Source organism: Phocoena phocoena, chromosome 19, assembly GCF_963924675.1.
Source record: "Phocoena phocoena chromosome 19, mPhoPho1.1, whole genome shotgun sequence".
NCBI lineage: Eukaryota > Metazoa > Chordata > Mammalia > Artiodactyla > Phocoenidae > Phocoena > Phocoena phocoena.
The window spans coordinates 731,202-757,522 of NC_089237.1; the positions used below are offsets into that span (position 1 = coordinate 731,202).

Genomic DNA, 26,321 nt, shown 5'->3' on the forward strand with positions numbered 1-26,321 from the left:
GTGCAGAACTCCCTTAGAAGAGTTCTGAACGTCAAGAACTCCTGAAGACACAAACCCAACCTACAGAAAACAGCCCTCTGAAGTGAAGAAAAGCTAGGGTGCATCCTCACACCCCTCTTGTATATGCCTGCTCGGCACTAGCTGGGAGGGGACCCGGCAAATCTACCGAATCCACGACACAAAGCGTTTTCCAAACTCAGCATGGTTTGGTAAGTATTCCCGAAGATGAATCAGTAACTGAATCATTAGTTACAGAAATTAATAAGTAACCTAAGATTTTTATGAAAAGTATCACATGGAGGATACAAAAAAAATAAATGACCGAGGTCACCCTTCCTTAAAAGCTTCCGGTTCAGCTCCAAAGGGCATAACCCACTACTCTGCTGTTCTTTGCTGAAGAGCACGCTAAAAAACAATACTCCCTCAGAAATACTGGGTGAGGCCTTAGTCTTTAGTGAAGGCAGGCTAGAAATTCCCAGGTTCCTAGCTCTCGTCTACTCCCACAAGTGACACCAGCAGTGCACCTTCCTGCACATGTGTCAGTAGATAAGGCCAGCTGAAGAGGGTCAGGCCCAGGAGAGGGTGGGAGAGGCTGGCAGGTTTGCCCAGAGCCAAGACCCTAAAACTAAGGGCGCATTTAGGGGCCAGTAAGACATTCAGGATATCTGTGAGGGGCACGGGCAGCCCCGAAAGGTGTGAGCCAGAAAAACAGACAAAAGCGGTGCTTCTGAAGGGCCAATGGTGCTGAGGCAAGAATACCCTGAACAGATCAGGCCGTAAGGGCCCGTGGAAGCCCACTGTACAGTCTGGGGAGGAAAGTGATCACCCAGCACTATTCAGTCTGTAAGAGATGGAGGTAAGAGACGTCAGGCAAATCGAAGAACTGATGGGACCTGCCAGCTGACCACAGACACCATTTGTCGAGCCTCCTGTTCTGTGTCACTCTGATGGGTCATTTCACCTGCATGATCTCACTGAGTCCTCATAACACTACTTAATATGCTCTGACGTCTACATTTTATGGAAGGGAAAACGCTGTACTGATCTCTGCCGTCTAGCATGTTACAAGCGCACAGTGTTTGCAGACAGAAGAGATGGTGGCAGAGGACAGATGGACGGAGAGATGAACGGGGCAGACAGAAAAGGGTCTTAGGTGCAGTCACCCTCCCCTATGTAGTGGAGCGAGGACTCTAAGGTTTGCTGGACCCCACAGTCCTTTCCCTCTACCACGTCCACTGGTGGACAGGAGAGCAAAAGATGCTGAAGGCGATGCCAAGATTCTGCACGTGGGTGCCAGGAAAATGGGTCCATAAAACATACTTTTAAGTATATTTAATAAATATATACACATAAATATATGTGTGTGTGTGTGTGTGTGTCTATGCGGGTGTGTACATATGAAACCTGGAGGATGAAGATGGGGGTAAACCATGTCAGGGAAGCAGGATAAAGGATGACTGTTTTCTTTTTAAACAGTTTTATTTTAAGATGGTCGTAATACAAGGTCACTGTAAAAGTATATCTTTTATAAAAATACTTCAGACTCGGCATGAGCAGGCAGAACTGGACAAGTGAGGGAACCGTCCACAGGAAGGTGAACACTCAAGACCTCACAGGAGCATCCTTTCAGAAGCAGAGATAACCTGAGGAAGGGGTTCTCTCGGGCTGCTGCCCACTGGGCACCGCTGGGGCCCGAGGGGGGGTACTGTAAAGGAGCAGAGGAAAGAGCCCCTGGCTGCCCGGGCAGGGCCCAGACACTGCAAAGGGCAGCACTTCACTCCTAACAGCCTGCAGAGCAGCGGGCTTTCCCGGTGTTGCTGAAGCATCCCCATCGCGCCACTCCCTAAGGATGGATAATAAAGCAGCGCAGACGGCTCAGATTAATCCCATCAGCTTGCTCTCCCCACACAGAGTCAGCTTTCACTTACTGGGATTAGGATGATAAATCACTAAAGGGAGAGGGCCACGGGAGCCCTATTTCCTCATCACAGTTTATTATGGATACGGTGTTTTGAAGGGAAAAGGCGCATTCTGATTCCCTACTTAATCATTCAAACATTCGAGCCTTTCGTCTCTTTTTTGTCCATCTCATTCAGGAGGACACTTAAGAAAATCCATATTTATCAGATCCCTTTGGCTAGTTCGGTGTTTGCACCTGTCCTTTCAATCCCCATTTACCTGTCAGTGCAATTACATCTCTCCAGCTGGCCGTGTATTGATTGTACGCCTTAAATCGCATGTCCAGTTTTATCCTGAAAAGAACCGCACCCTCACTGCACAATATAATCCGAAAGGGCAGCAAAAACCCCAGCCACCCCAAAATCACTTCTTCCCAACCTGCCTCAGCGGCCCCTCTCGCCCCACCTTACATCTCAGGTGCCTGTACTCACTCCCCCAACGGGAGAGGGGGGAGAAGAGTCCAGAGAGCGACTCCTCCAGGAGAGTTATCAGGGGATGAAGACCCTGCAAGGCCCGTTCAACGACTCAAGATTCAGACTTAATGAAAAAGAACACACCAGCACCCAGGCCGGGGATGGGGGCTGATTAAGGAGAGGGAGCGCCAGAGACCCTCTCGGCTCACTCCAGCCCCAGCTGCGGGGAGACTGGGCGGCCAGGAAGAGGAGCTGGGCTGGAGCGGACTCCAGGCGGAAGCAGCACTGCCTGGAACGGCTGCCCAGGAAATGGAGCAAGGGCCAGACACTCCGAAATCCCTGACAGCCGGCCTTGACCTCTGGCTTCAGGTTCTAAACTAAGGTGGGTAATTCTTACTTTGTAAGACAACAGAACACCAACATTTGTGACGTCTTGCTAGTGCAGTTGAAGACTGAGGAAAGCACTGAATAGAACAAGAGAAGGCCCTGGGTTCACCAGGTCAGCACAGACTTCCTTGGGCTAACAATTAGGTGCTATTGTTTCTATCCTTTATTATTCGGAATTCTGAAAGTCTGCATCTCACCACGTTCTGCGGGGCAAGGGAATGGGGAGCATGGAGGGTCGGGGATCACACAGGAGGACGCTTGCCATACATATGTGCTTGACCTTGGCAGGCAAAGGCGGAAGAAGTAGAGACACAGGGCCTGGCAGCTTCCTACCCCATGGTTTGTGTCCTGGAGCTGGACCCCTGGCCCCTCAAGGAGCCTTTGCTGAAGCAAGCCCAGGCTGGCCTATACGACTCTGAATGGGGTTTCATTTTCAAAGACTTTGGGTCACCTCTGCTTACATAACCAAATGAGAGGTTTGAAAATACGAAGCTATCCTGCAGCTTGAAGCCGCAAAGTAAATCTTCATTCAATTATTTTCTAAGCATAAAATGGCTTCTCCTCTAATGCTCTGTGATGCACTCCTGCTGGCTGGCAGTGACGGATGACACACGGCACTAAGCAAACGACATGGAGGACAAAAAGTAATCCAGACCACAGGCCTGGACAGACAGCGATTCTTAATGCTACCTGGCTCTAAAACTGAGAATACCCACTCTCCCGATCCATACTGCACGCTCATCTTACTTATGGAAGTAAAATGAACGGAAATTAAGGCGAGTTTTCGCCATCTGTCAAAAGTATGTTTCAGATACAGAACAAATAAGTCACTATGTTTGGCTCGAGAATTCGTAAAAAATCCGCCCCCCCCCCCAAAAAATAGAGGTGTGTGTGGTGACGCTGACCTGTTGATGTTCACAGCGGTTCTCAATCACGATTGTTAGTTTCAAGAGAACAAAAACCAGTAGAGGGTGGGCTGAAATCCACTCAGAGAAACAACACCCCCTTCTGACTCTGTTCCCCCACCCACGAATTTGATAAGAGCGGGCTCAGCTCTAACTTGTCTTGGCCCATCACACACGCGGGGTGGACCCGAGTGCTCTCTGTGTCAAACGTCATCGTCACACAGACGGGCAACTGGGAGCCCGTTGATACCGGACAATGTTTCCTAGAGTGATGGTGGGCAAATGCGAAGCCCAGGGACGCCTTCCATCCTCCATTCAAGCACAGAGCTCTACTTAAAAAGAAAAAAAGCATGTGGTGAACTGATGCCACAGGGCAAGGAATCGGCTGCACTCAAGTGCTTCTTGCTCATCAATGCAAACTCCTCCTTAAAAATGCCACGATCACACACAAAAAAGGCGATCAGTCACTACTTCATAGCTACTAGGAAGGCTATTATTAAAAGAAAGAAGAAAGCAAAGCACCAGGTGACGGTGAGGATGAGCCGAAACTGGAACCTCTGTCCACTGCTGGTAAGAATGTAAAACGGTACAGTCCCTGTGGACAACAGTACAGCTATTTCTCAAGAAATCAAACATAGAACTACCCTACCATCCAACGATTCCACTTTTGGGTGTAAAACCAAAAGAACTGGAAGCGGATCTCAAGCAGAGATTTGTGCCCTGGTGTTCATAACAGACTCACTGCAGTAGTGAAATGTGGAAACAACGTTGATGTCCATCAAGAGGTAGACGGATCGACAAAATGTGCTCTATATACAACGTAACATCATTCAGCCTAAAAAGGAAATTCTGACACCTGCTACAACGTGGGTGAACCTGGAAAACATGCAGAGTGCAACAGGCCAGTCGCAAAAGAACAGATACCATATGATTCCACTTGTATGAGATCCCTAGAACCCGTAGAGACGTAAAGTAGAACAGAGGTTATGCGGGGTGTGGGTGGGTACGGAGTTTGTTTGGAATGATAGAGGATTTTGGAAATGGTAAGTGGTGATGATTGTACAACCTTGTGCCTATACTAAATGCCACTGAACTGTACACGAAAAAATGGTTAAAATGGTAAATTTTATGTTATGTATAGTTTACCATGATATAATTTAAGTAATGCGTCAAACTAGAGTGACTGACATTTATGAAGCTATAAACAAGGGGCACAGCTGTAGAGTCTCGCTTATGTGAATTTATGATTTTCTTGTGTTCACAGTGGAGTTACAGCTCCAAAACCAAGGAAGTATTTACTTCCATTTCATAAGATTCTACACAAAGTCCATGCCAGATCAGACTGGGGACATGGGGAAAACTGAGTTTCAGGGCCAAGGACTCACACAATCGTGTAGGATTAGAGATGCGCTCCTTTGACTCTCACATCTCACATGCATCAGTACCAGCGATGGAAACGAGGACCTTCACCCTGTGAGCCCGGCTTTCCTACCAAATCCTTGAGATACTTTGTCACTTCGTTACACGCAAAATGGGATCATCCCTGCTCACACTTCACAAAGATCGCCATGCCCACTGTGGGGAAAAAATACATACTGATGTGTCATTTTCCATTTCTTTTTAAACAATAATTCCCTTTCACCTCCAAGCCTTGAGACCGTATCATTTCAAATTCAGTTCACAGTCAGGTAACATGGAACAGATGCATAAAAACCTTGTTGTCCAAAATTAATGGGGTAAAAGCCATTATGTAACGAATCCTGAATTCAAAAAAGGAACCTACTAAATTTAATAGTTTGACTTCATTCAGAGCAGAAGATGGGTAGCTGAGCTTCTGCGAGTTCCTTTTTTTAAATACACAAATGGCTGTCGTCATGTGAGATGGTTTTAATTAAATTTTGCTTAGCTGGAAGGGATTAATGGAAGGTAACGTCACATCGGAACGCAGTGAAATGAAACTCTCTAAGGCGAGCGAGCTGCTTTCGGCTTTGTAGGGAAAGTAACGAAAAACTGAGCTTATATTATATTTGCACGTTAAAAGAAAATTATTGGTTTCAGATTTGTAACAATGAAAACAGTCTTCTCGCGTGATACACATTGAAGTTGTATGAAAACAAATCAAATCAATGTGCTTTATCACATAGTATAAGGAATGCCATTCTTCAGCCGGCACACTGATTCTGCCCCTATGCCTTTGTGCACGTTCTCCCAAACAGACCCTGTCAAAACCCCTAATATTCCTATTTCTGACCAGGCAGCCCCCTTCTGCCCTTCCCCAGAAGAATCACCTTTAACGTCCTCTCAACTTTCTCTCTAACGTCACCAAGTCCCACGGATGCTTCCTCATTTGCATTCCTCCCTGGCTGGAACTGAGATGTACTCTGAAGAAAGAGCTGAGGAACTGAACCCGAGGTGTGAAGGAAGGGGAGCCAGAGGTGGTCCCCACATTCTTAGCCAGAGGATCTAGGCCAAGAGTATTGCCATGCTACAGCCAAGACGAGAGCCCTGAGGTGAAAGGAGCAGAGAAGACCAAGGGGGAAGAGACAGACAGACAGAGACCGGATCTCAGTGTCGGTGTGGCACTCGCCCTCCAGGTCCGTGATCCGTCGAACACCCTTTAACGTTTTCACTTCCTTCATATACACCTGTACCTTCATACGTCCCATCTAATTTAATACACCTGGATACAGAAGCGCGTGTCATACATGCTTTTTATGGCTAACGCCAGCTGGACCCGAGCTGTCTGCACCTGCAGCTGAAGGAGCCTGAATGACAAAGGGAGAACCGGCAGGTGGTGGAAATGAACGGAGGAGACCAAGAGGCAAGAAAGAATCGACCTGGACGTGGGGACCCGCAGCATGGGCCAGCTGTTCATGGGAATTACACTAGCTGAAGGAGGAGAGACTTTTCCCTGTGCCGTTGTTTAAACAGGGGCCTCGGGTTTCGACAAGTTGCACATGACGTCCTGGGGGGTCACCAAGATACAGTGTCAGGCAGCAAGAGAACTTCAGAGCTGGGGGTCAAAGGACAGCTGGCGACCGCAGACGACAGTCTGAGAGGCATCACTTGACTGACAGCTGAAGGCAAGGCAGTGAGTGAGGACTCCAGGAAGGGGGGGTCCTGTGGACACCCACCTTTGCAGGTGACGTGGAAAGGAGGTGGTGGTATGAGAGGAGAGAGCGCGGGGGGCCTGGAGGGGCTGAAGGAAGAAAGGATTTTCTACAGGAGTCTCCAGAAGAGAAGCTCCCTCTGCAGCCGTAGAATAAAGCTAAGCTTTGATGGTTACTGGCCCATCACAGCCCCAGCGTCACGGAAGAATGTAGACGACAGCCGTGCACGTGCCGACAGGGAGCTGACAGCCAGTCTTCCTTCCTTTACTTATTTCAACTTCTTCCCATATTCAACTCAGAACTGAAATGGCATGGCCTTTTCTGATGCCAACTATCAACATACAGTAATAAAATCTGACTACATTAACTGTAGTATAAAGGCTGATCTGCGTCATGGAACCAAGCGCCTCCCTTAAAGTAGGGGACAAATCATGCAACAGTGTTTGAAGGGAAACCCTAAGGTTTGATGGTTAAGCTCAAATCTGCAGTGCTTTTGTGCCGACTTTAACATCATCTAAACATCCAACTTTCCTTGTAACTTCTTAAGGGCATAAAGCCTTCCTACCCTGGCAACAAGAGCCCCTATCTGAACACCCACAACCCAGGACGCCCTTGTTTTGATGCTTAAACACTGCACACGTTCTACACAAGTGTTTATCAAGTCCATAATACCAGACTTCTCTCTACAACACTTTTTAACAAATTTTTTTTAGAGTTTTAGGTTCATAGCAAAATTGAGTGGAAGGAACAGGGCTTTCCCATGCAGACCCCCTGTCCCCACACACATACAGCTGTCTCTGTTGTCAACGTCCTCCACCAGAATGGGGCATTCGTTTCAACCGACGACCCTACATTGACATATCACCACCCGAAGTCCATAGTTAACACTGGGGTTCACTCTCACTGCAGTATTTTTCAGTCTTTTATTTCTCAGTCTGGAATGACTTCAACTGGGGTTTGTGAGGGACTTGCAAGGAGGTAAGGTTGAACTGGGCTCTAGAACCACAGACTTTGCCTTCTCTCTCCGCTTCCAGTCTAGAACCCCCTTATTTTAGCAGAACAGGACTTGTCTCCTCTGCACGGAGGTAACTCACTTACAAGAGCACAGGTCTGCCTGCTGTAAGGACACCTGAGACTGTACTCTTTCAGCAAAATGCATGCCACTTGTTTTAAGGGCACCCCGAATCTTTCCAAGAATGGCGGGCAAAAGAAGCTGCAGCTCCAGAATCCTGGGAGGATGGAAGGTGGTAAATACACTTAGGAATCATGCTTCAATTCTCAAAGCAAATGAAGAATGATCTCCTACAGTGTAGACAAAACCTCTAGCTCCTAACTAATCCCATCTCGCCTGGGGCACAGCACGCAGCAGGGAGAAACCTATCTCTCTCTAGGGCTGTGAAAATGCTGCACTGGGACTGAATGTCAGGGAAAGTAACTGGGGGATCTCTCCTTTTCTCTGGCTCTATAGCCAAATATGTGTTTTTCTCAGTGGGTCTGTGCAAGGCTTTGGGGGAACTTCACTCTTATTCAATTACTCAGCACATGTTTATCAAGCACCTCCCGTCCAGCCCCACTCCCCAGGCAGGAAGGTTCAAGGATGGTGTCTGCCTTTAAGGAGCACAGGGTCTACTTAAGAAAAACAACATGTAAAGGAAGAGGTGTCTCTCACATCTTCTCTGTCCCTCCTCCTCCTTTTACCTCCCACTTTTTTTCTACTTCAGTTATAATGCAGAAACCAGGGTATATTTTATATTATGGAGCAGTTTTACCTTTCTCTTTCTTAATTTTAATAGTCACAAATTGTAATCTCCTTCATTTACCTTTAAAAAATAGGATGTCTTCAATTTCCTTTAACAGACTCCAGCAAGAAAAAAAAAAAAAGGATAAATGAAACAAGATTGGCAAAAGCCAACAATTACCGAAGCTGTGAGATGGGTATACAGTCTTCATTCCCTCTACTTTTGCAGATATTTGGAAACATACATAATAAAAGGCTAAAACACAAGTTAAATGGGGTCAAGGTCTTCTTCTCCCTCCGTTGGTCAAAGGCCCTGAAGAAATTATGTCACTATATTGACGAAGAGTTAATCAGAGAAAGCGGAGCAGAGACGTGTAAACTAAGTTTCTTTTATACCTACTATGTCAAGGATCATCAGACAATTCCACAGGACAGAATTTACGATCTTGCAACAGTTGTCTTTCAAGTCTCGGAAGCACACTCAGTGGAATTTATTGGCATTTCTACCCATCTCTCTTACCCAGAATTGCCAAATGACAATGTCTGTCATCTCATCATTTCAGGCATTAGCCATACTGTCATGGCTTGAACTGTGTCCTCCTATACCCCACAATTCATGCTGAAGCCCCAATCCCCAGTACTTTAGAACATGAAATTATTTGGAAATAGGGTTGTTGCAGATATAGTTAGTTAAGATCATACTGACGTAGGGTGAGCCCCAAATCCAATATGACTTGTGGCCTTATAGAAAGGGGAAATTCGGGCACCCAGGAAGGATGTCCTGGGAAGATGAAGGCGGAAGTCAGGTGATGCTTCCACAAGCCAAGAAGTGCCTGATTGCCAGCAAACCCTCAGACCAGGGGAGGGTCATGGAATAGATTCTCCCTCTCAGCCGCAGAGGGAACCAACCCTGCCGATGCCTTGATTTTGGACTTCCAGCCTCCAGAACTTCTGTTTAAGCCCCCCAGTTTGTGGTACTTTGTTATGGCAGCCCTAGAAAACTTATATATACACACATATAAACCAAGGCAGTATCTTGAAAGTAAATAATTCAATAAATGAAAAGTGTGTTTAGATGGGTACGTGTGTGTTTAAGAAAATAGCAACACTGTGCTTCTCAAATGGAACCCAGGTTACTAAGAGAAGGTTAAGTCTACAGTGTCCAGGTAAAGCTTCATACAAAAATCAACTTCAGGAACTTCCCTGGTGGCACAGTGGTTAAAGATCCACCTGCCAACGCAGGGGACACATGTTCGATCCCTGTTCTGGGAAGATCCCACATGCCGCGGAGCAACTAAGCCCGTGCGCCACAACTACTGAGCCTGCGCTCTAGAGCCCATGAGCCACAACTACTGAGTCCACGAGCCACGACTACTGAAGCCCGCCTGCCTAGAGCCCATGCTCCACAACAAGAGAAGCCACCACAATGAGAAGCCCGCACACTGCAAGGAAGAGTAGCCCCCGCTCGCTTCAACTAGAGAAAGCCCGCACAGCAACGAAGACACAACGCAGCCAAAAATAATAAATAAATAAATGTATGCCTTTATGTATTAAAAAAAAAAAAACTTCAGATTTCACCTAAGGGAGATGAACAAGAGCAGCCTGTAACAGCTCCATGGAACAGCACATCTGTGTCTATAAAATATACCTGCATCACCGGTGAACACTGAGGACAGCTTTAAGTCCAAAGCAGCAGGAAGCAATTAACAAACTCGTGAGTTAGGGCTCTGTTCACACTTCCACAGGAAAAAATAAGGGCCCACAAAGATTATGGGTGACTGTTGGTTAAAAAAAAAAAGTTATTTCAAACCTAAATTGCTGGTGAAATGGAAATGGTGTAATTCAAAAATATTGGGGGCATTTGTTCAGACTCATTTGCTCAGGAGTTTAATAAAGTCAGAACTCTTCAAGGGTTTAATACAGAAGTGTTCTCGGAAGTCCCAAATTGAAATCATCGGCTTTTTTTCCCCTATGTCCTGCTTTATACATTAGCTAGTATTTGCAATCAAAACTGTAACAACGATCCTATCTGTAGAACACTTGCTGATTATGTAAAGTACTTGCTCAGTCTTTAGTGGTGATGTAACACACGTTCCCACACAAGTATTAAACCACCCAGAAAACAAGCACTTGGAATCCTCAAGGGTCGAGGAGCTCAGAGAAGTAAACTCTAGCATTCACCTTCTTAAAAGGCGGTAAACATCACTGAGGATCCGAGAATAACAGAATCAGAGGAGAGTTCAGACTCTACTGCAGTAGTTTCCAAACTGTGCCCTCTGGAAGCTTTTTTTCTGGGTGGGGCGGGAAGCTGGGCAGGTGGGTAATGAGGTCATGACTCTCCCCACCTCGATTCTTCTCTCGTTTAATCCTAGGCTACAATTTCATCCTTAAGTGAAAGCTCTGATATCCTAGCAGCCTCGCGAAGAGTCAACATCTTCAGCACATATCTGTTCAGGAAACAAGCCACTTGGTTATGAGCTGAAGGTCCGGGTCAAGCCAAGAACCGTGTCTATCTCTCTGGTGTTTGTAAATTTCATAATCTATATCAATCTTTCAAAACAAAGCTGCATGTTCGTCCATTCGGCCACTCCTTCCACAAATACCCGTGAAGCGGCCAGTAAAAAGCCAGGAAGGCGCGGAAGGACTTGGGGCTTAATGAAGCACAATTCTTTTCAGACATCTGCCTACAAGAGATGCTGGAAACCAGCGGCATCCTCCCCAGGCAGGAAGGCTCAAGGACGGTGTCTGCCCTTAAGGAGCACAGGGTCTAGTTAAGAAAAACAACATGTAAAGGAAGAGGTGTCGCTCACCTCTTCTGAGAAGAGATGGTGAAAATCCTGAAAGCAATATCAAGAAAGGTGCTGTGCTAGATGGCGAGAAGAAGCATCAGTGGAAGAGCAGAGACTGGCCTCGGAGAGAAGCAAACAGAGCCTGAAGCCCTGAAATCTGTAAGGCGGGAGCGTTTCAAAAAGGAAGTTTTCAACAGCGTCACTCTCACAAAGAATCGGGAAGAAGCTGACTGAGGCAAGTCTACCAGATCAGGGACTGGAGGGTCATTGTCACACACAGGTCCTGGTTTGGGTGGTGGTAAAAAGAGATATCAGATATAGAGGTTAATATGATATCACTCAAAAAAAAAATATGGTATCACTCATATGTGAAATCTGAAATACGACACAAATGAACTTATCTACGAAACAGAAACAGAGTCACATAGAGGACAGGCTGGTGGTTGCCAAGGGTGTGGGAGGAGGGGTGGATTGAGTGTGGGGTTAACAGATGCAAACTATCGTATAGAGAACGGATAAACAACACGGTCCTACTGGAGAGCACAGGGAACTACATTCAATATCCTGTGATAAGCCTTAATGAAAAATAAGAAAAAGAGTATTATATATATATATATATATTTATAACTGAATCACTGTGCTGTATACCAGAAACCAACACAACACTGTAAATGAACTACACTTCAATAAATTTTTTTTTAATTAAAATTTAAAATACAGTGGGTAGCAGGAAAGCAGGCAGTAAAGAAACAGAGGCAGTAGACAAGAAGCATTCAGTTTAGTTAAATTCTGGTCAACAAAGATTTATTGAGCAAAAGCTACATCCCACGTGGGGCGCTGGGCCCTGATGATGGGAAAGATCGATAAGGCTCAGGTCTCCCCAAGAGCTTTGAGTCTAGTTTGGAAAACAGAGTCACAAATAGGCGATTTCAAGATCAGGAAGTAGGTAAAGCCAAGCCTTCCCAGTGTGCAAAGGCTACAGAAGGCTCTGATCCAGGCCTCAAGTGCACCGAAGACTCGTGGTAAAAATCATACTGTTGGGGGGCTGAAAAAAGACAAAAGGTCAAGGGACACTCCCCCCCCCAGGTGAGTGACAGAGTCTACAGTTAAATCTACGTGAAATTATGAAAACAGGCTTCGGCCACCTCATGTACACTATGGGGCAGGTAGGGGGCACAGGAAAACTCCAGCACTGATGGAAAGGAACGTGATTCATATCAACCAAGAAAACACTACTTTTGGTCATGGTTCACAGAAGGAAGTTATGAAGTTGCTCCAAATCCTTTAGTAAACACGCTCATTTCAGAATCCAGCGCTTTCTTTCGTCTGTTTGTTTTAGCCATGACGTGATTACAAAGCATCTGTGGGTAAAGTTAAGGAAAAAGTGTTTCCTATTTAATGTTCTGGTTTGGCTTTGATTTCAATCAATGTTGGAATGGGGGTGAGAACTGTCTCCGAATGAAAGGAGGATATTAAAGTTTAGTTAGAAACCGCAGGACACAACGGCAGACACAGTACAACGGTACTTCTGAAATTAGAGGGCGGCCACAAGGCAGTGGCAGTTTTTAATTCTTAGAGATAAATACCGGCAGAAAGTTTCCCTAATTAAAACACTTTCACTTTCTTTAGATTACATGGAGCTTACGTGACCAAAAAAAAAAAAAAAAAATCAGTCCCCATTATTATTTGAATTTTTACCCATCAAGTATTTCCCCTCTGCTTATCTTGGACAACAGTTCACAAGAAGCCATAATACACTAATTACCTCTCTTTTATCAAGTATGTCGGGAACTAATAAATCATCAGGGATGTGGAACACAACATAATTACAAAGCAATGAGGCAAGAAGTTTCCAAAAAGGAAATCTGAAGGTGTCCAAAGGATTCCATATGCCCACCGGTAAATGGTGAGGGCTGGGGAAAGACTCGAGACAAAGGAACCGGGAACATTTTCATACAAATAAGGACACTGGGCAGAGAGCAGCAAGGAAAATTAAAAAAAAAAAAAAAAAGTCAACCTTACAAAATGAGTATTACATTTCCAAATTGCATGCCAGAAAATATAAGGCAAAATAAGTCTAGAAATATGGTAAATTGGGAACTCGCTGGCAGTCAAGTGGTTAGGACACGGTGCTTTCACTGCCGCGGGCCCGGGTTTAATCCCTGGTCGGGAACTAAGACTGCATGAGCCGCCCAGCGCAGCCAAAAAAAAAAAGGTAAATTGTTATCCAGAATTTTGACACCAGAGTGATTTTTAATCTACGCTTATACATAATACTTTTTTTAAAACTTACATTTGACAACAATCGTGATATAGAGCTGTTTACTGATTTTAAAAGTTGTACATGTTTGTGCACGGGGAAGAGTCTACAAAGATACAGACCAAACCGGTAAAGGGATGGTGTTTGGGAAGATTTTATTTCACTTTTCCCCCTTTTGTTCATCTACATTTATTTCAATTTTTCAACCATTAACTAAAAATATAACTTTAAAGATGATATTCATAGTAACAAGCTAAAAGATCCTGAAACGCTTTTTTTTTAACATCTTTATTGGAGTATAATTGCTTTACAATGGTTAGTTTCTGCTGTATAACAAAGTGAATCAGCTACACACACACACACACACACACACACACACACACACACACACACACACACACACATATCTCCATATCCCCTCCCTCTTGCGTCTCCCTCCCACCCACCCCAACCCACCCCTCTAGGTGGTCACAAAGCACTGAGCTGATCTCCCTGTGCTGAGCTGATCTCCCTGTGCTACGTGGCTGCTTCCCACTAGCTATCTATCCTACATAATGCTTTTTGAATCATCATAAGAGGAAATTAGTAAGCACATATTTCGAATTAAATTTGTCTTAATACATATGATATTGCTTATATGTGGAATCTTAAAAAATGGTACAAATGAACTTATTTACAAAACAGAAATGAGTCAGAGATGTAGAAAACTTATGGTTACCAAAGGGGGAAAGGGGGGCGGAGGGAGAAGTTGGGAGATTGGAATTGACATACACACACTATGATATATAAAACAGATAATAAGGACCTACTGTAGAGCACAGGGAACTCTACTCAGTACTCTGTAATGACCTATATGGGAAAAGAATCTAAAAAAGAGTGGACATATGATATATATATGTGATTCACTTTGCTGTACACCTGAAACAACATTGTAAATCAACTATGCTCCAATAAAAATTTTTTTAAAAAAGAATTAAATTTGTCTTGTTATATAGTGTGACCTATCAGGTATGTATTTAATACAATCCCATGACCCATGGCGCTGAGTGCTCAGCCACGGGGGTCTACACAGAAATGAGAAAACACAGCTCTGTAAAGCTTGAGGACAGTAACAGAGACAAGCACAAGAACCAAACAACAAAAGAAACAAAAAAGAACAATCAGACCTGCGATAACACCTCCTTGTCATCTGCTTAAAAACTTTTGGTTTTTTATACCAGCAATTCCGCACTTCGCAATTCATTTTTTTAAATGATCAGATATGCACAGAGATGTGTGGCACAGAGAGGTTTATAACAGCATTCTCTGTAAGAGCTAAAAACAGGAAAACAGCTAAGAGTCCAACAACGGAGGTGTAGGTTTCCAGGTGTCCACCTGATACAACACTCGGCAGCCACACAAACTTACTAAAGCCGGTAAATGTCTGAGACACGGTACGAAACAGAAGGAAAGCCGGCTACTAAAGAGAACGGTGCACCTGTGAAAATGCACGCACTGTCCCCTCGCGGATGAGGACGGCACAGAGCCCGTAGGGCCGGCTCAACAAGAACTGCAGTCCACCAAGAGGCGCACTGCTGCCTCAGCGAAGGGGAGGGGGTCGCCGCTAACAGGTTTCTTTTGGGGGGATGAAAACATTCTAAAATAGATGGTGCTGGTGTTTGCACAACTCTGAAAATACTAGAGACCACTGACTGCACTGCAGACTTCAAATGATATTCGAGTGATCGTATATCATGTGAATTCAAATGACTGTATTGGGAATTATGTCTCAAAGCTTTTTTGCTTTCCTGTTTGTGTTCAAACGATTTCTCTTTTAGTTTTATTAAGAGACAACCGATACACAACATCGTATAAGTTTAAGGTATACAACCTAATGACTGACTGACACGGTGACACGACGACCACAGTAAGGTTGACATCCATCACTTCATATAGATATGAAAAAACTTTTCCATGTGATGAGAACTTTGCTATTTTAAAAAAGCTAAAATCGAACAGAAACAAGTATAACACTCAAAATAAACGGCCCTTGGCTGGCCTCGTTCCACAGAGCCTCTGAACAACAATGAAAGGCCATGCCCTTCCCATAATGCCTTATTTCCAAATTTAAAATAATTTTCTTAACATTAACATGTTTTTATTCTTTTGAGATGTGTTTTCCCCTAGATTTTCTGGACTTTTCTGAATTTTCTTTGAAATGGCTCTTCGTGGATATTTGGAATATGTTCTCGGGGATTTTCTGGATTTTTCTTTCCTGAATTTTCTCTGAAGTGGCTCTCTTCGTGGATATTTGGAATATGTTCTCAGGGATTTTCTGGGTTTTTCTTTCCTGAATTTTCTTTGAAATGGCTCTTCGTGGATATTTGGAATATGTTCTCGGGGATTTTCTGGATTTTTCTTTTCTGAATTTTCTCTGAAGTGGCTCTTCGTGGATATTTGGAATATGTTCTCGGGGATTTTCTGGGTTTTTCTTTTCTGAATTTTCTCTGAAGTGGCTCTCTTCGTGGATATTTGGAATATGTTCTCGGGGATTTTCTGGGTTTTTCTTTCCTGAATTTTCTCTGAAATGGCTCTTCGTGGATATTTGAAATATGTTCTCGGGTGGTTTCTGATGAGTGCGGGTGCAGAACAAAGGCTCCTTGGCCCGGCAGGACAGAAGGGCAGAGAGGCACACGCCCCCAGGGACAAGCTGACAGAGCTTCAGCCTGCCCCCCTTCTCAACCCCAAAGACCCCCAAAGTGTGACCATGTTGGTCTCAAAACGGGTCAAACTGCCACAGAGGGGGGTCACAAACCACGGCCTCTCCAGTCCAGGGCTGGTGGAAAAGCGGATAAAATTAAACCCACCACGGGCAACTACATGCATTTCCTTTACATCTTCATCAACAGCCATCAATATCTCTTGTTCCTTATGTGTGATGGTGCTCAATTCCATGGACCTTAATCAATACCTATAATTAGCAAATACCTGTATCTGTACAGACCTTCTGACAAGCAGGAGAGGGGAAATGTATCCCCTGATGAGAGCCGTGAGGGAGACCAGCTCATGAGAGACGGAGACAGACAAAAGGCTTTACCTTCTAGACCTTGGTGAACCCACATCAGGTAATCTTCCCAGGTGGGAAAATGGGCAGAAAATGGGAAACTGGGAAAGACAGTACATGTCCTGGCAGGCCAAACAAATCCCCCCAAATCCAAAGCTAGACTAGGGTGGTTCACAAGCTAGACACTATCAAGATGCCATCAAGCAATAAGGATAATTCAAATTCCCACACCTGACCTCAAAACTACAGGAGTGCAGAGAAGGACCACAGATGAAGAGAAGAAGATATTTAATTAGGACAATTAACAATGAGGTGGGGCTGCCCCAAGAGCTACTAGGAGGAGGGGCTGCATTAACAGAGGTAGACAATCCAGGATGGAGAAGATGTACCACACAAGTCTTTATTCCTCCCGAGGCCCTGCGTCCCTGTGTCCCTGCAGACACTCCCTGGTTTAGGTTGTCTCCAGGCTAGGAAGATGGTGAGACTCAGAACCGCAGCCTCAGGGGACCAGGCATCCGCCCAAAAGGGCAGGCTCAGCCTCCGGGAGCTGTCTGCAAATACTTGAAAGTCTGGTCTTTGCAGAGGGGATTAAGCTAGCTCTGTTTGTCCTGAGAGGTTGGAGGGCCAAAGCGTGGAAGATACAGGGTAGCAGATGTCAGCCACCTGCAGATGGTGATGTAAGGGCTGCTGGAGTGGAAGCGGCTGAGGGGAGAACCGAGGGGTCACCAGAGCTGGCTGTTTAGGTGGAGCCTGGAAAACCGGTGGGTGCAAATCCTGGGGAAGGCACCCCATACTCCACGTGACACAGATTCCACATCAACTTTAGAGTCTGCGTATCCACCTCGAAATCCTAAAACCACCGAATTCAACCAAAGCCACCCACTGCAATAATCCTGTTTAGGAAAAGTTTTAGTCACTCTTGACCACCTAAGTTGAAAGGAATAAACTTCTGGTACAGTCAACACATCTGAAGAGGACTCTCCGGCAGGGCCGAGGGAGCTTTACTTTCAGACATTTTAAACCTAAAGGCGGAGTATGAAGTCAGAAGCTGCAACCTGGGTCCTTCCTTCCCCGTGGGATTCGTTGCGGCTGCTAAGCGCACGCGGCAGCCCCAGCAGCATCAGCGCCCACCGGCTCAACTCCTCCGCCGACCACGGTGCTGACACGGAGCTCCCGGGGCGCCGGCAGGAGAGCCACGCGGCCAGTGGTCCAGGGTCCGCCTCAACCGCTGAAAGCCCTCACGCGTGCACGCGCACACACACACACGAGACCAAGAGAGACGACGTCATCAGAGGTTTTGATAACGTCACTCGCACGGCGGGCGCTATACTTTCCTAACCTGGGTTGTGACTGCAGAAGGATCTCCCGGTCAGGCTGTACAGCGCTCACACTTGAACGGGATCAGTCACGTAAGAGAAGGAACAGTAACCGTCTCCAGATACTCTCTCTCAGTGATTTTATTACGGATGAGCAAACAACAGGGCAGAGAGGAGGAAATCGCAGTCAGTTAATCACTGGGAGGCTGCGTTCCAACCCCGCAGGTTGGTTTGAGGGCTGGAGCTTTTCCAGGACACCAGCCTCGGGGCTGGTCAGCTCCACATGACAGCAGCTCCTGGGGTTCTCATTTTCGGTGCCGGTATAGTCATTCTAATGCTCTGATTTTCCCGCCCATCACGCTTGGATTTGAGCAGTAAGAGGGGCAAAGACTGGATGCACAGGGGGACCCCGTGGTTACCACGGGCCTCTGTGAAAGGCTGGGTGTGCCGGGGCCCAGGTGTGAAGACGGGCCTGAACCGGGCCGAGCAGCTCCAGCTGAGAAGCAGATGGGCAGCAGGGCTCCAGGTGAGCAAAGCGGGACGAGCCCCGCGATGCGCACAGGTGTGACGGAGCAGGTCTGGGGGCAAGGACGCTGAGGCTGGAGGCCGGTCAGAGCGGGAATCCCGGCCCCGGGCAGACGGAGCAGGTGCGGGCACCACAGCTACACCGACCCCACGTCTAGGTCTAAGGACCGCCTGCAGAGGGCACGGCCCACCTGTGCAGTCAGGGGCATCTGATGCTGGGGCAGAACGGAGGGCGGGGGACGAGACGCCGACGGGCTCCCTGGTAAGAAAGCGGAGTGAAAGTATGCTTTCCGGGCGCGGACCTCAGCCTGGCCGTGGACAAGAGGGCGCCTCGTCCAACCCGCTCATCGGGCAAGTGTGGGCTCAGGGGCTTCAGGTGGTGGCAGAAGCAGCTGCTGCCTCTTCAAAAGGAGCCAGTTTCTCTGGAAATTGAAAAATGACCTCTCATCATTGCAGGTGGAGGCTGCGATTCTCCAGCGACTTTATATCTGGGATCCAGAGGATCCCAAGGGAGCTGCGCCTCTTTTCCCGAAACCTCCTTTGCACCAAGGAGCCTGGTGGGAGGTAACGTCTGCAGGAGCTGATGGGACCTGGAATTTCGTTCGTCTGAAGACACTCCCTCCCAGCACCTCGCCCTAAACTCTGCGACTCTTCCCTACTTTCTGGCAACTGAGCAGTAAACCTGGGAAGGAAATATGAAGTCAATTTTGTGGAAACACCTGATGATGAATTTCTGTTCCCTTGCCAAACAAGAGCAAATTGGAGAAATACTAACAGGACTCCTGGGCCATAAGTAATGACTCAGACTACTTCCACCCTGTTACCCGCAACAAGCAAACGCAGGGACGTCCGCCAGAGCCTGGCAGGAGGAGCTCAGGCTTCCAGAGGCTACCGCCCAGCTTGGGCTCCGAGGCGGCTGCCGCGGCTGCCTCCACGGTTGTAAACAAACTTTAAGCTTGCTTTCTTTTATTTAAAGATTTAATTTTATTTTTGGCTGCGTTGGGTCTTCGTTGCACAGAGTATGGGCTTCAGTAGTTGTGGCACGTGAGCCCAGCAGCTGCGGCTCACGGGCTCTAGAGCGCAGGCTCAGTAGTTGTGGTGCATAGGCTTCAGTAGTTGTGGCTTGCAGGCTCGAGTGCCCACTCAGTAGTTGTGGTGCACGGGCTTCAGTAGCTGTGGCTCGTGGGCTCAGTAGTTGTGGCTTGAGGGCTCTAGAGAGCAGGCCCAGTAGTTGTGGTGCACGGGCTTAGTTGCTCTGTGGCATGTGGGATCTTCTCGGACCAGGGCTCGAACCCGTGTCCCCTGCACTGGCAGGCGGATTCTCAACCACCGCACCACCAGGGAAGTCCCCTGAGCTTTACTCATCCACCTGACTGAAGCCGTTCTGCTGCTTCTGACTCCTCATCTTTCTTCTCTAAACCCCCCCCCCCGAGTCACTGAATCTGAGTTTGCCCCACCCACACCCACAAGCTGTTCGGTGACCCCGCAGGGAAGCCCTTTTCTCCCCAAAGGTCAGGTTGACTTTGCCAGACCTTTTTACGAAAGCACATAGGGATGAGATGAGAGGAGAATGCAGCCAGACACAGTTCCCTCTGGGGAGGTAAGAAATCCAATTTCCAGCTCTTCACCGCATTTAAAACAATCACTTTCACTGTTCTGTGTTCCAGACGCATAAAGCTTAGGAAACAGTCCACTCAATATTTCAAATTCATTTGGATTCACCAGTCTGAAAATGTGTTTTATATTTGTTCTCCCCTAAAATCATGGAGGGCTGAAAAGCCTAGTTCTGCTCTGTGATGATGGTATTTTCCTGTGAATGTCTTGTCTGTGACACATCACTGCAACCCAACTCCATTCCCGTTGCTGGGTATTTATCATGTGCCAGACACGGGCCCAGGACACGCGAGCTCACCTGCGCAGAGACAACACACAGTCAGCGATGACACACACTCTCAGAGACAGACAAGTGGCCCGAGAACAGAGTGCAGAACCTACTTGATGCAGCAGGGCATCCACTCCTTCTCTGTGAGGCATCACTTCCGGATGCCGCCAACACAAAACAAACTCCGCTCGGATGAACGCTGCTCATGGGACAAAAAGATCAGGGAAATAAATATTAGGTCGGCAACCGCGAAGCGAGACTGAAATTGCAGAAATTAGAGGCTACGTCCAAAATAAGGTTCTTTATTTAATATATCCTCACGGTCTAGAACTCGGGCAACACGTTACACAAAAGAAACCCAAAAAACGGGTAACCAAATATAGGCCAAACCTAAGTGCTTAGAAAAGCCTGTGTTTCCTCTCTCACTGGAAATAGAGCCTACAGGGCTAACTGAAGGGACACTGCGAGGTGCGAGGGGCCTCCTCGGCCCAGGAGGGGACTGACCGGGGGGGGGGGGGGGGGGGGGCGTTTCCCACGTCTGAATCTCCCCGTTTCCTCTCTCTCAAGTCGCTCACGTTGGTCTCCGAGTCTCGCTCACCGGCTGCCTTTGCTCTGCTAATAACTCACTCCTCGAATGGCAAGTCCTTCAAGGCCATTTCCCGAAGGACAATCCTTGGTACTGACACAAGGGGCTCTCGGTCTGTACTGTGAGGCACACAGGGGATCCCTGTGTGTGCAGAGCCCGGGGCCCCAAAGCCAGCTGGCCCGGAACCTCTGACCGCAGCTGGCTCTGCCCTGAGCCAGCAGGCAAAGCGGTTCAGCTCTTGACGCGTGTCGGGGGATTTCCTTCTGGGCAAGTGACTCTGAGGTTTCTGGCTTCTTCCTGGGATGTGCAACCAAACCTTATTTTCTCCCCCTGCCCATGCCCCCAAAGAGCCCATCCCCAAAACAGTGACCGTACGTGGCCTGCACCCACGGGCCGAGCTGCGGGCCAAAGAGCAGGACCTTTCCAAGTCGTCTTTGACCTTCCTGATAGAAAGCTGCAATCACACTTTCTTCACGGGTCCCTGAGTTCACGGAGACTAACAGATCCTGGGGCTGCTTTTCCCTCAAAGACCCCGGCAAGCCTCTCTCTTGCTAACCCAAGGGCGGTCACGCTGCTTCTCACCCTGTAACGGGGACAAGACGGGGCGCCACACGGAAGTGAGGACCGGAGGGCCCCGGGAGCCAAGGGGACGGTGACCAGCCTGACCTCCAGGCCCCCAGCGCTCCAGGCCACGCGGGCAGCCCTGCTCAAGGGTGCAGGTTAAAACCGGCTTTGTGGAAATGTCTCACAGCTGCCAGCGGCTCATTAAAAAAGGAATATCTATATGTGTGTATACAGAGGTATACGTGTGTATGAATGTGTGTATGTGCGGTTCTCCCTTCACACCTACACCTAAGATTTCCTAGGTTGTACCAGCAATCAATCTACACACTGCTTTTAGTAAGAAATTTTTTTCTTAAAAATGACATTTTATTCCCGTAAGCCATGAAACAACATTCTTACAGAAAGCAAAAACTGGAGGTGGTATGCAGGGGTGTTTGTGTTTTTGTAAACTGACTCTAAGAAAGCTGCCATCATTAGTAATGAAGACCTATATCTTGGCTTAGAATTTTCCTTAAAAGGACACAAAAACATACTCCAATAAAGTTGTTTAAAAAAAAGACACAAAAACTGTTTAAATGCTTTAATAAATTAAGAGTTGATGTCTTATTCAGAGAAAGAGACTTGATATAATGAAGATATTTAGATACTACAGGTAAAACTAAAAAATAAGACACCATGGTTTGTTGTATAACAAGATAATAAATCCCTCATCTACTTGTAAAAAAAGATTGCAAATAAAATTCATTTAATATTTTTAAATAAAAACAAGATATTCAAATCTTAGGCAGATGGAATTTCTACACCGAGATGAGTCACCACGTGAAGGTGATCACTGGCTATCGGATGGCCTTCTCTCTTCTCTCATTAAGCAGCAACAGGGGGCCCACTGGCTGCTGCTTGGAATGAAGAACCTTAACGCTGCCCTCCAGCCTCCCATTTCCTCCTCTGTGTCCTTTTAGAGAGAAGCTGTTGCATAAAAAAATGAAAAACACTGACAAAGCAGGCTTGGCTGGGTCGGGTGCTTGTCTCAGAAGCTGCAAAGCACCACTCAGCCTCCATCAGGGGAAGCACCTGCCCACCTGAGTCCAGAGCAGAGACCTGAACGTGAGCGTCACAGAGCCCGTAACACACCCCTGGTCCACAACCAAGGGTTCATTTTTAAAAGTGATGAAGTTAGATTTGAAAAAGAAAAACACCAAGAACCGGTCATGAACAACTGAAACACCTCAGTGAAATCCCACAAAACACCCTCAGTCATCAGGGAGTCCTTGGCACATGCCCGTTCTCTCCAGGTGCCGACGTTTTTTCGGGCCTCCCATTGCTGCGGCCTCTCCCGTTGCGGAGCACAGGCTCCGGACGCGCAGGCTCAGCGGCCATGGCTCACGGGCCCAGCCGCTCCGCGGCATGTGGGATCCTCCCGGACCGGGGCACGAACCCACGTCCGCTGCACCGGCAGGCGGACCCTCAACCACTGCGCCACCAGGGAAGCCCCCGACTTTTTTTTTTTAATTGACGTTTAGTTGATTTACAATGCTGTGCCAACCTCTGTACGACAAAGTGACTGTTTTATACGTATATACAATTTTTTTCATTATGGTTTACCCCAGGAGATTGGATACAGTCCCCTCTGTTAAACAGTAGGACCTTGTTTATCCATCTGAAATATAACCGTCTGCATCTACTAACCCCAAACTCCCACTCCATCCCTCCCCCACCCTTGGCAACCACAAGTCTGTTCTCCACGTGTTTTGTACATTAGTTCACTTGTGCCATATTTTAGATTCCACATATGGTATGGTATTTGTCTTTGACTTACTTCACTTAGTATGATAATCTCTAGTTGCATCCATGTTGCTGCAAATGGCATTATTTCGCTCTTTTTTATGGCTGAGTAGTATTCCATTGTATACCTGTACCACATCTTCTTTATCCATTCATCTGTCAATGGATTTAGGTTGTTTCCATGTCTTGGCTATTGTCAATAGTTCTGCTATGAACACAGGGCTGCGTGTATCTTTCTGAATTATAGTTTTGTCCAGGTATATGCGCACAAGTGGGATTGCTGGGTCAGGTGGTAGTTCTATTTTTAGTTTCTTAAGGAACCTCCATACTGTTCTCCATAGTGGCTGCACCAGCTTACATTCCCCCCACCGTGTAGGGTTCCCTTTTCTCCACACCCTCCCCAGCATCTGATATTTGTAGACTTTTTAATGACGGCCACTCTGACCAGTAGATGTGATACTTCATTGTAGTTTTGATTTGCATGTCTCTAATTAATGATGTTGAGCATCTTTTTATGTGCCTGTTGGCCATCCGTATGTCTTCTTTAGAGAACTGTCTATTAAGGTCTTCTGCCCATTTTTCGATTGGGTTGTTTGTTTTTTGGTTGTTGAGTTGGATGAGCCGTTTGGAGATGAAGCAGGTGTCAATTCTTAACACTCTGGCTGCCAGTTAACTCAAGAGCTCCCACAATGCTCACACAATGCTTCTACATCAAGCAAGCAGGTTCCTGGGTCAATATGCTTTAGCACCTACTATCGTTAACATAACCCTAGGTGCTCAGTGCACACTGGTTGATCTTTGGATGTATTTCCCCAGAAAATTCTACGTCGTTTCGGCCACTCACTAGCTGTGTAGCACATGAGCTCTCTGAACCTCAATTACTGCAGGATGAAATGGGCGCAAAAAACCCTCAGGGCGATTGCTGCACCAGAACATGAGGCCACTTTCTCATTCTGAGTATCAGAACACGAAGGCTTTCTGAAACTGTTCATCACAGCTCATGCTGCACTGGTGCTCCCGTTAGGGCACTTTACTGTTACTATATGGTTATCTACTTATACTGCACGTGCGAGATTACAGAGGGCCGTTGAGATTGATCAAAACAAGTCTGGAGGAAATCTGGTTGGAAATATATTTTTTGTATACAGATGAGATTTTAGCAGCTGAGTTTTTAATTTGGCACACGACCTTCAAAAGTATTTGGATGTGCTTTTCTAAACAACAGACAGACATATCAAGGCAATCTCGGAGAGGGCTATATATCTATTTCTATTTCATAAACCTGTCACCGGGATAAACCCCAGGGTAGGGCTGGGACACGTGAAGCCTTTAGCTGCTGCTTCAATAACCTGCAGCGTCTCCCCAACGTCAAATCCTGGGAACCTTGTGTTCTGCTCCCGCAGCAAAGGAAACAAGGGGAGCCTGACAGTTCGCCCCACCAGCCAGTAGGAGGGCACAAAACCCCACGATTACATCCAAAGGTGCAACTCAACTGGGTCTCCAAAGCCTTAGCAGAATGGGTCATTGGGAGGACAAGACAAAATTTCATTCCACTAAATGGGCCAGACAGATCTAGCATGATTTTATAGTACTTCTCTCTTTCTGCGTGGCTAAAATTTAGAAACGGTGGAAAAGCACAAAACACTCCCGCAAAAGTTGTTCAAGAGATGGGGGTAAGGGATCAAACAGGTGGGCTTGGAAAGGACAGCATGCCTTAGCTTGCCAACCCTGAATGTTAAAGACATACGTTTTCTCCTCTCAAACACAAACACTGTAACATACTCTGAATGTTTAAATTGGATAAAATCGCAAGGGAGCTAACTGTTTAAAACCTACGTAGCAGGAAGAACCAGGACTCCAACTACGTGGGGCATATGAATGCAGACCCACTTACCCAGCCCACGTGCCACGTTCAAGCCTGCTAGACATTTCCAAGTCCATAATCAATGATCCTCATGGACTTCGTTTACAGAATTCATCACATCACATCACGATTCAAGCTAGGAATGCCTATTCCTCTGAATTTACAAAAAAACAACACTGGGATTCATACAGAACAGCGGCAAAGAGGCAAAAAGAAAAGGTTAGATTTTTTTTTTAATCAACTTTGCAAGAAAAGCTTGCATCCAGTGAGCTGGATGGAAAACCGCTTTCATGAATGATTCATCCATAGAAACTGCAGATGGATTACTCCAAGCCAGTGGCCGTGACCCCTCCTGCACAGGTACCCGGCCACACTGACAACTACTGCCCGGCAGGCTGCGTGCTTTCACTCAGTAACACCGCAAAAGAGAAAGTCAGGGAACGGGCAGAGAGCAATGCTCACACACCCAAAGGAAAGAACAGCAGCCATGGCCCAAATACCGATTTGCTCGGAAGCACTCCCAAGAGAACGAGGTCAATATGCACCATAAAAATGAGCAAACACCCCCGGCCTACGACCATGCCTCTCTCCTAGCCTCTTAATGTCACCAAGAAGAACCGAAACCCACAGCCAAACCCCATTCACCAGCACCATTAGAAGACAAGGTGTCCCACCAGACAATTTCCCAGATAATACAAACACCCCACAACTACCAACACTTATAAAGTAACTTGGAACCACCGACATTTCTAAAGTGTCGCAGCATGTACAGTCGGCGCTCCGTACGTGTGACTGACAATCCGGAGACATGCGCCCGCAGACCCCGAGGGCTTAGTGTGCGGACGTGAGCGGCCGTGACCTTTGGTATCTGACGGGGGGTCCTGGAACCAATCCCTGCAGATACTGAGGGGCTGTACCTTCTCACCTTCTCAAACGGGAGGCATGGGACACAATTTGATCTTCCAGTGAGTATCCTATATGGTCTTAGGTTCTAGGTTCGTATGAGCTTTTGCATGCACCCTTCTGAAGTCAGACTGCCCTCTGTCACCATGCAGGTGTCCACACCCAAGAGTGGGGAAGCTTTGCAGACAAGCAAACACAGGTTCGAATCCTAATTCCACTACCTCATAGCTGGGTAAACTTCAACAAATTACCTTCCCTCTCTGACCCTCTACACCTCCCCATCTGTAAAATGGGG

The 26,321-nt window shown here is 46.8% G+C and overlaps 1 protein-coding gene across 1 annotated transcript in view; it reads right to left on the reverse strand.

The window, feature by feature from the left end:
* PRKCA (protein kinase C alpha) overlaps nucleotides 1–26,321 on the reverse strand; it is a 364,351-nt gene that overhangs the window by 209,975 nt on the left and 128,055 nt on the right. The gene's annotated exons all lie outside the window — the stretch shown is intronic.